A 14,365-nucleotide genomic window follows, 5' to 3' on the forward strand; every position below is an offset into this window, starting at 1 on the left:
TTTTTTTTTTTTATAGATTAGGGTTGTGACCACAGTATCTTTATACTTCTTAACCTTTCTTAGCTTGAATCAGTTCAAAAACCCACTTATCATTAAAAAAAAATTCTTTTTATTGATATTTTACATTTAATTAAAATAAAAATAATCTTAATAAGGTATACAATGCATGAATGTTGAAAGTTGAAGCTGAAAAGTAGATCTAAACATTGGAATAATTGGCTGATTATTATTTAATCACTTAGATTTAGGGTATCTATGACTTTGAGTTTACATGTGTGGAAATGAATTAGACCCTTCCTTTCATTTTAAGTCATTAATTATTTTTGAAACTATTGTAATTAAGTCATTACCTTTAAAACATTTCTGATTTAATTGTCTTTAAGGATTATGTTAGTTTTGAAATTAAGCTTTGACCCCTAATTTATCTGGTTTAGTTATTTTTAAGACCTTTCAAATTTAAAATTAGTGAAATTAAATCCTAACTTTCTTATTATTTTATGATTTAATTATTTTTTAGAATCGTGCTTGTTTCAAAGTTTAAACAAGTTTTCATATCATAGTTCAATTCTAACTCCGTCCTTGCCTATTATGCTGTTCACATGGTATTAATCGGTAATTTTTTTTTACTTCGTTGTGTATCATGTGTCATAATTTGATTGGTTGCAGAAATATTATATTAACTTCATATATCAAATTACTTTATTTTTTCCAAATTTAAATATTAAATTGAGAACATTTATCAAGTTTTATTCATTTTCATTTTTTCCCAAAAGCCTACACTTTAATTTCCAATAAATTAATTTATTTTATATGTAGAAGGAATATGGAGCAAACCATTTGATGAATCTTTCACATATTGCCCAAAATTTGGCCATGAAGAATATATTAATTCCAATGTGGAAAACAATGATATTCTCCTTTACTAAAGGAATTGGAATATTTACTGGGCACGATAATTAAACGATATCAATGTAAATAAGTTGATTTATAGATTGGGTTTATATCAAAAGGAAATAGATAATTGATTTAATGATATTTTTGTTTTCAAAAAGTTTAAAAGAATCATTTATTTATTTTAAATATTTTTCTGTCTTCAATTTTTTAAATTTTTGTTAAATTAAATTAATTGATAAAAAATAGACCGATTTAATTAACATTGATTATCTTATTTTCTTGCCCATGATAACTTTAGGTATGTTATCCTTTTATGCCAAAAATAAAAAAAAATTACCAGTTGTAAAAAAAGGAATATAAAAATATAGGGTAAATTTCATGTTTAGTACTTAAACTATTAGTTTTAGTCTGTTTTAGTACCTAAACTTTCAATTTTTAAAATCATACATAATATTTAGTTTTTGTTTCATTTTAGTACCTGTGAAAAATTTAACGTTAAGTTTTGAGAAAAATCGAAAGTTTAGGTACTAAAACGAATCAAAACTTATAGTTTAGGTACCAAATGCATTAAGTAAGTTTTTAACGATAAGATACTGAAGTGAAACAAAAACTAAAACGTTAGGTATGGTTTTGAAAAATTAAAAGTTTAGGTACTAAAACGGACCAAAACTGATAGTTTAGGTACTAAACGTGTAATTTATCCAAAAATATATTTACATTATTAAACAATATAAAAATGTAGAAAAAATATAAAATATATAAAAACAAAGACAAATAATTTAACAATAATAATAATGTTGAATGGGGAGTATAAGAACACATGGGGAGACAAATGCAAAGTAGGGTGCTTTGGTGTTTGGATTCTCAGGTTGGTTTGGTCGAATCCCACATCGGTAAGATTCCAAATATATAGCCAAGAGATTTTCACCTTCAAGTTAGGGTTGGCGACTGCTCGTCCTTAAAATTAATTTTTTTCTATTAATTATTTATTTTATTGATTGTTTCTGTTCTATTTTTTTTTTGGGTTATAATATGAACAAAATACTAATCATTACTCTTAAACTATATTAACATATTCCTCTTGAATCATCGTCGATAGTACACTGCATTCGGTGGCTGGGTGAATTCATGTAAACCGATTGAGAGCGTCAGTGCAAGTTTGGGCAATGCATCTGCTATCTTATTTCTTTCTCGCAATACATGTTTGGCTGAGATTACTATCTAGAAGGGCATCAATATGTTGTAATAGCTAGGGTGAGCTATCTTCCTTTCGATGCATCAATTTGGCAGCTTCGTTGCTGTCTATTTCCACTAACACTTGCCTTTCTCTAAGATTCCATGTGCCTCGAAGTCCTTCATAAATTTTTCAAAGTTTGTTGCATATATAGCCCCGCTTCCAAGTCCCTCTATCGTCTCGGATTACTGCTCTACAGGTGGTCTTACCTGAAGGAATACTAGTGCCCCATCAGAATTAAGTTTACACCAATCGTGCATCTAGTTTTCAGGACATCAATATACTGTAATAATTTTTTTGTTTTTAATATATGTATGTTCGTTCTTAAAAAAAAAAAAATCGTGATAATATGGAGGTCGAGGTGGTGGAAGAAGGTAGGAAGTTTATTGTCATTGTCATGCAGTAGCTTGATCGCTAATATATTTGGATGCATCAAAAAGCATAGTAAAAATATTATTCGGATTCACCCCACCTTAGCTGCGACAAGAGAATACGATATCATACGTCTGCACCAACATCAAATCAAAGGCCGGCTGCCCAACTTATCACCATACGTTTATATATAAATGGTAGAATCGAATTTTCTGCACTATTTTGGAGAAGTTGGTGTCAACGCAAATAATAAGATCCATGCAATCGTGTGAGTTTGATTCGAGACCTATCGTCATAGGATTTCTCTTTTTCTGTAAGGTAAAATACACAAACGGTCCCCTGATTATATGATATTACTTTATTAAATCTTTCGACTATTAAAAGTTGCAAAATGATCATTCAATTATTCATTATGTTCCAAACTCGTCTTTTTCCATTAAAAAATTAACGGTAGTCTGAGCTAAACTTTAATCTGTTGATTGAGATATGATAAAATCTGACCTCGTAATCTCAAACGACTATCATATCTTAGTCAACATGTTAACGTCCAGATCAGACGCCATTATTTTTTTAACGGAAATGAGTTTGGAACATAATGAATAGTCGGGTGATCATTTTGTAACTTTTAATAGTCGAGGGACTCAACAAAGTAAATCCCTATAGTCAGGGGATCATTTTGTAACTTTTAATAGTCAGGGGACTCAACAAAGTAATATCCTATAAGTAGGGGACCATTTGTGTACTTTACCCTTTTTTATGACTGTACAGCTAAATAAACGTTGTTCGTGAATTGAAATTTCATGATGAATAATGGGAATGCATCTTATCTAAGGAGAGACCCATCAATGGAACGATTTGCCTCTTTAGATGAGCAATGGTTCATGTGGGAATAGAGCTAATGATGTATATTTGGCTTAAAGTGCATGAATTCCTCAAACTTTTTTAAAAAATATATTGAGAAAATCATTTAACTTTTTTTTATTAATTGAAATTTCGAACCGAAAAGTTAAATCAATTATGTCATTTGATCATTTTGTTTATAGATCCTTTCAAAAAAAATTAAACAAATTATTAAAATTCTACAATAATTTTAAAAAATCATTAAAGAATAATACATTTATGGAAATTATATTATAATGCATATTGCGTTCTGGTCCTTATGCTTCTAAAATGAGCAAAAAGTCTTTGTTATTTTAATCGTTTCTAGCTCGACGAAATATATTCTTTGAAAATGTGTGTATCTAAAGTGATATCGAACACATTTTTAATAAGTTATGGAGAATTGAATTATGGGTTTAATTTTTAAATCCTTACACGGTATCTTATAGTACTAAAAGCGAATGAATCATTACAAAAATTAAAAACAAAAATAAAACAAATAAGGGTGCAAAAATTATATGATATATTAATTATAATTACAAGCTTTTCTACTTTAACTTTAGTAAAGGCAGGAGTTTAATATGAATAGAAACAACCCAATTGCTTGGGGACTTTGATACAGTGGATCGGTCAAAAGTTTGTGAAAAAAATTGAATGAATATAACATTAAAGAGATCATGATGGATTTCTTCATCATCTTCCCCTAAAGTGGCCTCCTTTTGTGTGCATGCAATTGATAAAATAAGATAAATATAGAGTACCGAGATTGGGAATCAAACCTGCAACTCTTGACAAAGATCCAGACGCAAGCCAACTTAAAGAATATGATATGTAGTTGAGAATTTATAATTTTTAGGTTAAATTAATGTTGAAATTAATTATATTTATTTTCTTAAATATATTCATTATAAAATATTATAATAATATAAATTGTAATATTAGTTGAAATATATTGATTTTATAGAAATCATTTATGATTTGCGTTATGAAACTAAAAAAACAATGAAAAAGAGTAATAGAATAATAGTAATGTATTAATTGTAGTTATAATGCTCTTATGTGATTTTATGCAAACATGAAATGTCACATTCGAAAGTCAGAGTGAAAACGAGATTAAATTAGAATTTTTATAACTATTACGCACATTTAAAACAGTTGAAGACATATCTGAGATACAGTTGTAGCAATCATATGGCAGTGCACAGAGAGAGAAACAACTCAAAACACGACCACCAAATAATATGAGTTATAATAAGACAATTAAGGATCAAATTATAAATATTATAAATTCTAGAGACTAACTAATAATTTAGTCAAAATACCATATTTGGTGTAGGCATTATTATAAATTTCCATACAAGTTCCATGGCAATCATGCAAATAAACCAAATAAAAATTCGAAAAGATCAATTACATACCAATTTTTGTCATGCAAAGACCTTTTCCGTAAGAATGTGAAAGTTTTAGGGGGAAAGTATAATTTTTGAAAGGTGATATGAGGTATTAATACTCTTGAAAGTAGGGATGGACATGAGTCGGGTTGGTGAAATTTTTTGTCCACCCGACCTGACCGGACCCGAGAACAATGACTCATCCACCCAAAATCCGACCGACCCGCATAATATATATCATCCACCCGACTTTTTGAAATAAAATCCGAACCTGACTGATCCAACCCGAAATAATAATAAAAATATTATTTTTATTCAATAAAAATAGTGATTTAATTGAAAAAATAATATATAGAGGGGTATTAATGTAATTATTCTTAAATATATAATGTAAAAGTATATTTTTTCAGGTCGAGTATTTTTCATCCTAAATCCGAATTCGATCCGACCCGAAATAGATATTTTAAAAAAAATCTGATCAGATTGGGTCGAATTCGGGTCTCATGCCCATCCATACTTGAAAGCCATTGGTACCCTTTTGCTTCAATGTTTCAAAAATATGAAGAAAAAAATAGAGTTAGCTATTAATACCTTTATGAGGTATCTATAATCGCACCGAGCGAGGTATATATACCTTCAGTGTCACTTTTATTTCGCTTTGGCCATCCAACTATTTTTTATTTTAAAATTATATTTAATGTTATATTTGGTTATATTTTGGTCACCTATCATTAAAAAATTAACGGTGATGCTGACTTGTTATTATAAGATAATGTTGCGTCATCATTGAAAAAATTTTAAAAAAAATTATCACATCAACAGTTCTATTAATTTTTTAATGGTGGGTGACCAAAATAAAACTAAAACGTAACATTATATATAATTTTGAAATAAAAATAATTAGATGACTTAAACGGAACAAAAATATTAGTTCAGGGTACCAAACGAATAGTTTACCCCTGATATTTTTTCAGCCTCAAAATGTACAAATATTTAAACTAGTTGACAGTAAAGCCTCTTGGGATATAAACACCCATGCGATCAGCGTTCAGGGAAGGAAGCACCTCAGCCGGCGGATGATTAAAAATAACAAGTTCCTCGTCGAGAGTACAACCCATCTTCGATAGGATATCAGCGCAAAAATTCCCTTTGTGTTGAAAGGTGAGAGTCCAATTACGATCTTTGAAACTCCAATATTCGAGATAATGGATCCCAAAGGATGCATGGAAACATTTCCAGATTCAATAAGGTTTAAAGCCACTCGAGCATCAATTTCACAAGATTCCACCCGCGCCCGATATACCTGGGTTACCCTGACTGGCACCATCAGTATTTAATTTAATCTTACCATTCCTTGGGGCCCTCCAAGCAACAAGAAACTGGTGGTTAGTCACTCGATCAGCTTTCCTGTGAGCCATTAAAGCCTCCGTTGTTGTAGCCATGATGTTACGCCAAAGACAAAAATCATCCTAAACAATCTCATTGGGTTCAAAAATCCGGTTGCAGCGAGTAGTCCATAGTCTCCAAATTATCGCAGCAAAACGCGTGACCGATTCTTGATAGTAGTTGGAGATGTAAAGGTTCTCAAATAACCAGTCCTTCATATCCTACGAAAAAAAAAAGAACTTTGAGATGAATTTGACAAGCAACGGCTCCAAATACGACGAGCCATATTACAGCCCCTCAAAATGTGGTTTAAATCCTCCACGGAACAGCCACAAACAGTGCACTCAGGCGAAGAATTCAGACCCCAAGAAGCCCGCCGGGCATTAGTGAGAAGACGATCTCTCCAAGCTAGCCACACAAAGAACTGCCATCTGGGAGGAATAGGAAGCTTCCAAATCCACGAAAAGGACACCTCAACCTCTCCATAATCGGCAATAAGAAGGGCCAAATAAGCTGAGCGAGTATTAAACACCCCATCAGATGAATGCTTCCAAATAAATGAGTCCTGCATGGCTGAAAATCTAGGAATAGGGCAGCCGATGACACGATTTGCAACATCCATAGGGAGCGGAGCAAAGATTTTTTCCAAGTCCCATTTCCTCTCGGCTGTGATAAATTCACAAACTCTCACAGAATCCTCCATAAGCGAATCCAAAACATCCGGGTACTGACAGATAGGCATCCCCAACCAGTTATCTTTCCAGAAAGAAGTCGCCTCACCATTGCCAATTCTTTTAAGCATACCATCGGCTAAGCCTTTAAGACCATAAATCAAACTCTTCCAAGTATGGAACCAAGAAGACAAGTTACAAGGCTGATTAACAGCATAAATAAGAGGATCACCATTAACACCATAGATGGACTTGAGGGCTTTCACCCATAAACTATTCGGTTGATGAATAAAACGCCAAGCAGTTTTTTTTGGAGGAGAACGTAATTATGATTAAACCGTTTTGATAAATTTTAAAAGTCTCAAATTTTCTTTTTTTTAAAAACCCTCAAATTATCTCCGAACTTTATGCAACTCATATGAACACATTAACTACATAATTTAGGATATTTAAATCTCTCTGAGGTATTAAAACTACCTATAGATAAAGTCTTAGCAAGATTAGTATCTTTTAGGTCATGTATACACTTGGACATGTCATATATACTTTAACATGTGGATATTTAAATCGTTATATTCTTTTTTATATCAAATTTTAGCCCTTAAGCTTTATTATGTAACTTTCATGCAATCCATGAACTGATTTTTAGTTGTTCAAAATATTTCTTCGAGGATATCTATTAATTGGTTGAGTGTTCAATGATATTCATATTGTCTCACTTTATATATGTTTAAATCCCTACATTTGCCTTAAGATGTAATATCTCTTTACTTAATAAAAAAATATTTCTTTGATAAGCGAAACTCTCTCTTAATACTTGAATAACAAGTCTCAATCATTTACATAGACTTGTAGGGTCGTTCCTTCTCTCATAATCAAGCTTTATGTTATTTTTGACATACCATGAAAATTATCATGCATCTCGTCTATTTACTACACGGCATGCTATATATAAGTCATACATTCATAAAACTGCTTATCCATTGATTCAGATATACTATACATACTTCTTTAGCCTTAGCATTATGAAAAATACATCATCAACCATATTTTTCATACAAAAGTCATCCATATGCGGTATGCCATCATCACCCTATGATTCATACGTAATAATATTCCAAGTCACATTATAATAGAGCATACTTTTTCCTCGGAAATCAATCTTACTAAATTAGACACGTTAAGATTTTTAATTTGATTAACTCAAAAATTAACTAAATTAGTTTAAATTAGTTTGATTCAGTTAATTATTTTTATAAATAATTTATTTTAATTAATGATTAAATATTTTAAAAAAACTAATTAATTCAATTAATATTATTTGATTTCGTTATTACTCTTTTACTTCTCGAGTTAAATTCACAATTTACACATGATGTATAGAGTAATAATATAATTTAACTCGAATTTAAAATATTATAAAACTTGAATTATTCAACTAATTTAAATTATTCAAATAATTAATTATAATTCAACCTTACATCTTATGCATAATTTTAATCAAGTCGATGATTGGATTGTCACTTATGGTCCAATCACACTTTTGAGTCCAACTCAATAGTTTTTCAAATCACCTGAGTTTCTGATCCAACGTGTTTAAGCCCAATCCAACTCGGTACTTTAGCATCAAATAAACCTATTCCAAACTAATCGCTGATTTGTCTATTATTTGATCCTCTTCAGCTTCATCACAGAAACAATGGGTTATTCCAAGTACCAGCTGCTTGCTCGTTTAAAGGTTTATATATATTATCTGATATTTATTTTAGTTTAGTATCTACTTTGCTATGCCCTTTCAATTTTCGGGAAATGATTCATTATTAAAACTACATAGTGATTTGGGTTTTCATTATTTTTCTTTAAATTCATTTCTTTTCATGGTAAGAATAGAGCAAGTAGAGGGTGAGCGTGAAGATCGAGTCGAGTAAAAATTAGGTTGTTAAACTATGGTGTTTCCCTCTGTGCTAAAATTATGAACTTCTATAGATATTTGCACTATGAAATAGGTAGAAATATTATGAATTGTAAGTAGGGGTGAACGATCGACTCGAGTAAATTTTTTTTGAGATATTAGAGTTGACAGTCCTATTTTATAACTCAAATTTTATTTGAAATTTTTTCGACTCGAGTTATTTGAGTTTCTATTTATATTTAATTATAAATATTTATAATATCATGTTACTACTTGATTCCAATTTAAACGAGTTTTTATAACTATTTACAATACATGTATATTTCTTCATATTCTTTTACATGTGATAAACAAATATCATACAAAATGGAGGGATTCTACTCAAACTTAAAAATCAATTCACTAATTATTAAAATTTCGAGTTATTCGAGTTCTCTTTTATAACTTGACTAAAAATTGAAATTTTTTCAAGTCTAGTGGAGTTTATAAAATTACAGAGCTGAGTCAAGAGTTGAAAAGATCGGTTTTTCGAGTCGAGTCAAATTTTGTTCACCCCTAATTATAACCCTTCTAGTTATATGGTTTTTGTTCAGCACTTTTTCTTTGTTTGCATCTGGTTAAGGTTGAATTTAATGAATAGAGTACAGAATAGTCTCACTTCAGTTTATGGTATCTATACTTCTTTTGTGCCTTTTTTCTTTGGTGACTGATATGTACATTGGGATTTTTTTAGGAGCTCCAAATTGATTTTTCCCAGTATGAGCATCCCGTTGTTTTGACCGTCGAAGCTCAGGTAAAAGAAGAGCAGTAAACATGGCTCATTAATCCCTTTTGAACAGGCACACATAGACTCTAAAACTAAATATTTCTTCTCATCAGGAAAAATATGTTGGTAACACGGGAGGTGCACTGAGCAAAAATCTGTTCTTGAAGGTATAATATAAGATTTCATATTGTTACCCGAGTGTCTACACGGAATGAGTTTTGGAATTGTTTCTGATTAATTGGTTGTAACATTCCAAGTGATTGCAAATGGCTATCCTTGTAGGAAAAAAAACATAGGTACTATATTGTGTCTTCCCTTGCAGATACGAAAGTAGATTTGAAAGGTACATCCTTCCCTTCTTGATTTTTGTAATTTTTTGTATAATGCATGGAAATAGTTTATTAGTCTATCATGTTAGTCTCATTATGGAAAGTTTGAAGTAATTTTGAGATTTCAACTTGAGTTTGGTGTGGCTTTCAAAGCTTTGCAGCTTTATCTCAGAGGCTTGGTTTAGGGAAAGGTGGTCTAAGAATGGCTCCAGAAGAGGCATTGGGTGAGATACTTCAGGTGGGCATATATATACACACGCTTGTTTATTGCTAAATTTTCGGCGGTCATATATTAATAAGTATATGGATTTAGTTAAAGAAAAATATGACAAGCTACTTATCAAATAAGTTTTTATATACTTAGAAGGCAAATAAACTCTGTAATTGGTGTTCATGTATGTTTTCGCTAATGATTTCGAATATGATAGCTAAGTTGTGGTAATGTAGTTCACTATTTTCCTCCCTCTAATGATTGTTATATATATTTGTGATTCATTATTTATTTTGTTGCTTCTGTTTCAATCTTTTAAGGTGCCACTTGGATGTGTTACTCCATTTGCTGTAGTAAATGAATCAGCAAGGTAACTGTTTAATTTATTTTTTACCCTTTCTCTTCTTTCATGCTTTGAATTTACTTACATTTTAGTGCTGAATACTACATGGAGCATTATTTTCTTAGGATCCAGTATTTAAGTTCACTGCATACATTTGAAGGGAAGTCATTAATTTTTTTTGTGCCAAGTTTTTGTTTTTTCTTTCTTGTGTGCATGAAAGTGGCTATGTTAAAGAAGGATAAATAATGTAATGAGCACTGCAAAAACTTATACAATGGCCAGATGTTTCTAGTGCTAATGATCATAAGGCCGTAACTTTAGTACAATTTCTTTACATCATGCATGAAAGGGTGGCCGCTATCCCTCTTCCTCCTCTTATCTTTCTATTAAGGATTCAATAATTAATACGTTATTTGTAAAAGATTTGCTTTTTAGCAGTTTTCTTCATTGCATTTCTAGCATTAATTTTTCGTTCTTTTTTCTCATTTTTTGAAGCCATGTCTCACTATTGTTGGATAAAGGATTCAAAACTCAAGAGCGCTGCTTCTCTCACCCTCTCTCCAATGACATGTCAATCTGTAAGTCTGAAAAAAATACAACTTTTTTCTTCTTGTTGCAGCATGATATGTTCACATCCGTATCTTTTGAATTTATCCCCATCCTTTATTTCAAGATGGAATATTTTTGCAATGAACTGTCTGTCGAGAAGTATCTCACGCTTTAGAGTTGTTTCAGCCTATTACCATTGTATATGGACAACATAAGCGAAAGTGCTAGGTTTTTTTTTATAGAATAGTGGCCTCTTTAAAAAACCCCTTCTAATCCTCCATGTTATGTGAGTAACATGAAGGATTAAGGAAGAAGGAAAAGAGTGCCTAGAAAATTTTATTCATAAAAACAATAATACATAGGTAGAGCCTAACAGACTCCAAAACCTCCAAATGAAGAACATAAGACTTAACTCCAAAACCTTACAACACAGAATATAACATTTCCTACAAAACAACATAACCAATATAAACCAAGAATCAACCTATCCCATCTTTAGCTAGTTTATCAGCTTCACAGTTTGCCGCTCTCAAAATATGCTTTATAATAATATCCTTTCTTGCCAACAGCACAACTATATCGTTCACCAACGATAGAAACAAAGGGGAGCATAAGCCCAGATTCTTGATCCACTTCAAAGCATTAATTGAGTCAGTTTCCAGAATAAACCTCTTATTAAGAACATAACCTTGCTCTTCCATAAGACACAGCCCCCTCTTAATCGCCAACAACTCTGCCATGATAGGAGGACCTCCCCCTACTGGTTCAGAGAACCACTGAAGCAACACACCTTTAGTATCCCGAACCAGACCACCAATACCTCCTTTATCCCAACCCGAAACCATCGCTCCATCAACATTTAGCTTTAAGAACCCATCCGGGGGAGGAACCCAGCAAGAAGATTGAGAGCAGTCCTATTGTTTCTTTTCCCTCGAATCGGCAAGTTTTAAATCACCTACTAGTGAATCTAAAGGAATAATCACATCGTTGAACCTTGCAACAAACTAGGAAGCTACTCTAAATCGAATGATGAAAAACAATCTGACCAAATCCAGCTTTCCATTCTGAAAGATAATTTCATTTCTACATTTCCACACTGACCACATCACTGCCCTTGGAATGAATTTCCAGATCGAAGATTTAGGCATTAAATCATCCCACAAAATGAAAAAATCAGTGATATGCTTTGGAATCACCAAAGACACATTCCACATTTTCAAAAATGTTGACCACAGGCCTCGCACTATCTTACAATGCAGAAATAAATGTGAAACTGATTCCACTTCACTATCACACAGTACACATAGATGATCAATAATCTGTCACTCCTCTCTTCACTAATTCCTCTTTAACCGACAATCTCTGATGTGCTACTTGCCAAACAAACGTTTCCACCCTTGGAGGTGCAATCCCTACCCAAATATGCTTATCCCAATTTTGCTGATTCTGCCCAGACTCGTCTTGATCAATGAAGGTGTTGATACAAGATTTCGCTGTATAGCAGCCCTCTCCATTCCCTAACCAAATCCAACAATCATCTACGTCAGTAAATAGGGAAATATTATTCAACATAGCAATCAACTATAACCATTGCTCAAATTCCCAATCAGCCAAATTTCTTCTCAATTGGATGTCCCACACCCACCCCGAGTCATTATTCTCCCCAAACTCCATCACTTTTCCCTCTTTATTGTTAGAAAGAACAAAAAGTCTAGGGAACAGAACTTTCAAAGGAACTTCCCCCAACCAAACATCATTCCAAAACTCCACAGCTACCCCATTTCCTGTCTTCAAACACATATTCCGTCTAACGCAATCCCCAAAACCATCATTGTTGAAGAAGTTTTTAACCACACCTTTCCAAATCCACGATGCACAACCTGTCCAGGAATTCCCCATCATAATGGAATTTGATGAACCATTGATTTGATTCTTAGTTCTGTGTTTTCCATTCAGTTAATTGTTACAAGTGTGGGTGCTATCAGTGTCCTGGTGTATGCAATTTAGGTTATTCAGGCCTAGAACACCTGTGATGCTAAAAGAGGGGCTTATGTCTTTGGCTGTGGTGTAATTTAAATGGAAACCAATGAGGAGGCTTTGCCGATATCGCTTTGTATGCCTTGGTTTATGAACTTTTGTCTTTCCGATACCTGTTTAGACTAACTCCCGATATACTTATTTCCAGCTGTTAATGCCCTTGGTCTTGACAGTTTCTTAAATCAATTGGGAGAGGCCCAGCTTACATAGATCTGGAGGTGATTTTATTTTATTTTCCTAAATGTCTCACATTTAACCAGTAATGGCTTGTCAAGTAGCTCCTGAAATATCAGTTTATTGTTGGTACTTGGTAGGCTAACCTTCCTGTAGGAAAAGATCAACCTCCTGATCTAGCTGCTTTTGTTCCGTTGGGTTCCACGGTTCTGCCAGATCTTCCTGAAAAAGCACCTTCTTCACAAGATTCAAGTGGAGATCATGTTAATACGGGTAATAGTTCTGCACCAGTCGCAGGTAATTTATCCAATCGAATTGTCATTATCAGTCGGCTTTCTGAATCTTTTTTCCTAAATAATATAACCCTTTCTCTACTTTCGGTGTAGCAAAAGCTGTTAAGCCATCTGGTGATGTGCAAAAAGCTAAGGAGAAATCTGTCCGGTCATCAATTCCTTCTGCTGATGCAGAGAAACTTGTGGAAGAGCTTCTGGATAGAACATCTGCCTTGCTGCTTTCAGAAGTAAGCTAAATCAAGTACTTTTGCTCTATGTCAAAACCCGAATTTTTTGTTCTTACATTTATGAACTGAATACAGATATCCGAAGATTCCATCAAGCGGCACGGTGGACAATTAGGAGCCGAAGTTGCGAACACTATTAAAAAAATGTCTTGGAGAAGATCTAAAGAACCTTGCTGTAAGTATATACAATCTCCTTGGCGATTTTTTTTTTTGTACCATTTTTTTTCTAGTAAACTGTCACGAATGAAGGAGAAGAACAAAATGAAGGGTTCATAAGTGAAGCGAAGGAATTGGGGAAATCAAGAAATAGTTAGGGATTTTGAAAAAGAGAAATGATGAATTAGGGATTTCGATTTTAGAAATTGGGGCAGAAATGATTAACACGGGATTAGAATCACGTAAGGCACAGATGGACTCTATGAAGAAAAAGAGAGCAAGCCTAACATTGAATCCTGTTGGGAGCCCACCAGAGATGTCTGCCTTAGTTGTAACAGGAGAATGAAGTTGTTACAATTAATTATAGAATGTACAGCTGTCGAGAACCTATTAGCCATAGTACATTGTAATTATATAAAACTATGTACTGAATGAGAGAAATCTTATCTAATGAATGAATGAAGAAATCCTTTTATGTATTCTCTATTCTTCTCTTCTAAATCCTCTCATTTTCTTCGATCTCTATTTCTCAAGGTTCATA

The 14,365-nt window shown here is 32.6% G+C and overlaps 1 pseudogene; it reads left to right on the top strand.

Moving 5' to 3' along the window:
- Positions 1-8,526: 8,526 nt before the first annotated feature.
- LOC120218409 lies at positions 8,527-14,205 on the top strand (annotated as a pseudogene).
- The last annotated feature ends 160 nt before the right edge of the window (positions 14,206-14,365 follow it).

Source organism: Hibiscus syriacus, unplaced genomic scaffold (assembly GCF_006381635.1).
Source record: "Hibiscus syriacus cultivar Baekdansim isolate YM2019G1 unplaced genomic scaffold, ASM638163v2 tig00110198_pilon, whole genome shotgun sequence".
Lineage (NCBI taxonomy): Eukaryota > Viridiplantae > Streptophyta > Magnoliopsida > Malvales > Malvaceae > Hibiscus > Hibiscus syriacus.